The following is a 3,237-nucleotide window of genomic DNA, read 5'->3' as shown; positions in this document are numbered from 1 at the left end:
TGTGTGTATATATATATATATATATATATATATATGTATATATATATATATGTGTGTGTTTGGGAGAAAGTCCTATTGTAGTTTAAGATGGGAAAGAAACACTTCACTGGCTTCTTTGGTTTTAATTGATATATTTAATCAGGATATTATTTTCTCTCATTATAGATAGCATAATCCCTTGTAATTGGAAAATTGTTCATCCTTCAGACAAAGAATTCTTCAGCTTTCAGTGTGAAAAAAAACACTAAATATCAAATTTAACCTCTTCACAATTAACAAACTGTTTTTCCCTTTAAATAATGTAATAGAGATCTGAAATGATGGCACTCAAAAGAATGAATGTCAGGAGAGTAGAGTGACTGAGGCTGAACGTTCATATTGAGAGGCATAATTCATGAGTTACTCAGGCATTATGTGGCCTAGTGTTATTGTGTAAGAGCAAAACCCTTTTAGAATTGAACACTGATGAGCACTTTTCTGAAAGTTTTAATGCAATGCTTTCCAATTGGCAACAATACTTCTCTGCACAAACTATTCCATTCTTGTTTGGCTTTAGAGTATGATTCCCCACAAACACTGGGCATAAAATTTGGGGGATATAGTCCTATTTTAGGTAGTTTGTGGAAGGATACTTTAATTTTTTTTTTTTGTGTGTGTGCTAATCATTGTTGTAATCACTAGGTATAATTATAGAGTAGCCAGTTTTTATCACTTGTAATGATTCTAACCAGAAAGAACACAATAGCAAGTCTATTCTTCAATGATGAGAAACAGGCAATTTTTGATGAAGCCAAGTAGCAGTCATGATAATGAAGGATATATGGCTATCATGAAATATTTCATTTCTTGGAAACAGGTAAGGGTGGTGATAGGGAGGACGGCTGCCCATTAAAAATCTGCTTCGATAAATTCTGTTTGACTCATACAAGTATGGAAAAGTGGATGTTTAAATAATGATGATGACACACACACATGCATATCCATTCAAATACTAAAATACTATTAAGATTTAGATGAAGTGATTGTGTGAGCCACAACTTTAAGAAAAATATATAGTATATTGTGGTGATGAAATAGTTTGACTAAAGTACACTTAAGACAAGTCACTTTCACTAAATGTTCAATTCTATTGTTTATCACATCAAACAAGTGCATATCTGCATTGAGTTCTATCTAACAGCAGTTCATTTGGGTCATTATGCCTAAGCAAAATCTTGGTTTCAAATTTTGTCCCAATGGCCTGTAAGTTTAGAGAATGGGGTAAGTTGATTACATCAACTCCAGTGCTGAAATGGTGATACAAGAAAGGGACAAAACATGCAGATAGAAGATACAAACAAGACATGGACAGGTCATTCGGAGTTTTCTTTCTTCAGTCGAGATCCAGATTATCCTTGCAATTTCAGCTGGATGAGACAGCTGTGTGAGGAAGTGCCACGCCCTAACTGTGGAAGGAACCTGTGGAAGAGTTAGACCCAGGAAGGCAAGAGATGACATGGTGAAGCATGACCTTTGAACGTTGGGCCTCACAGAGGCAATGACAGGAGACCAAGATCTTCAGAGATATGCTGTGATTGAAAAGACCCAGCAAGTAAAGTGAGATCACAGCCATGGCCGATGCCAGTGTTGCCTGTCCATCCCATTTAAAAGTATCCTTGATTTGTTGGGCGATATGATATGCTTGAGAAGATCTGTTGAGTCAAGTAAAACCAAAATCTTCGCTGTGGCCAGTGCCCCTGAATGAAGTTGATGCCAGTCATCCCTCACTGTCTCCCATGCTGGTGGCCTGTAAAAAACACCATCCAAACGTAGTTGATGCCAGTGCCCCCTGACTGGCTCCTGCGCTGGTGGAATGTAAAAAGCTCTATCTAAACGTGATCAATGCCAGGCCCGCCTGACTGGCTCCAGTGGCAGTGGCACATAAAAAGCACCCACTACACTCTTGGAGTTGTTGGCGTTAGGAAGGGCATCCAGCTGTAGAAACATTGCCAGATTAGATTGGTGTTAGGTGCAGCAGCCTGTTTTCCAGACTTAAGTCAATCCATCCAACCAACCCATGCTAGTGTAGAAAATGGACGTTAAACGATGATGATGATGAGGATGAGGATGATGATGTATAGAAAGAAAGAAAGAGAGAAAGAGAGAGTAAGAGAGAGAGAGAGAGAGAGAGAAAGTGAGAGAGAAAGAGAGAGATAAAGAGAGAGAGAGAGGAAGAGAGACACAGCCAGACAGATAGATAGATGTATACACATATATATATGTACATATATATATGTACATACATATAAGTACCTCCAACCATCCATCCATCCATACACACACACGCCTTGTGTACGTGCACACACACACACACACTCACGCCTTGTGTGCACACACACACACACACACATGCTCACTCACACACAGACATTCACTCACACACAAACAATCACACAGGCACAGATTTTCTTGAAGGTAATCGTATAAGCTCCTCACAACTTCGAGCTGTTTATGAAAACTATAATCCCAATAAATGCCATTAGAAGCATACAGACACACATGGATCCATAGTACTCCCATTGACATTTGCACATAACCAAAGTGAACACATACGCATACTTTATTGCAGAGATACATACACACTAATAATTGTGTGTACATATAATTTCGTTGCGCTCAATTATAGATATGTAGAAATGCACATAGATAGATACACTCATATATACAAACATGAATATGTATTAAAGTGCATCTATGCTCAATTTCACATGCACTGAAAAACATACAAATCCATATACATATCATATTCATATGAATGTAGATGCAAAGAAACAGTTACTTTTAATGAGTATAGCTGCATTTAGACGCACCAGCATATACTTGCCTTGATTATTATGATCCTATATGAACATCCACTGACAAATGCTTGTCTATGTCTATGTGCAAACATTCACAAAATGCATACAGTCACGGGCATGTACTTAGAACACCATGCATAAATGTATGCATGCACAGATGCATGTAGATATATGTACACGTATATATTTACTGACAAAACAGTATTGATATGCACTTATTCCTCAGTAAATTATGTTTGTGTTCATTCTAAAATTATTGATATTCAATGAAATTGCTATATTTTTTTCATATCCATGTGTTTAAGGTGTCCTCACATATATGCATTCAGACGTAAAGAAATACATAAAACACATAGAACAAATATATATATATATATATATATATATATATATATATATA

The sequence above is a fragment of the Octopus bimaculoides genome, chromosome 8 (assembly GCF_001194135.2).
Source record: "Octopus bimaculoides isolate UCB-OBI-ISO-001 chromosome 8, ASM119413v2, whole genome shotgun sequence".
NCBI lineage: Eukaryota > Metazoa > Mollusca > Cephalopoda > Octopoda > Octopodidae > Octopus > Octopus bimaculoides.
Note: the sequence above shows the minus strand (reverse complement) of the source record.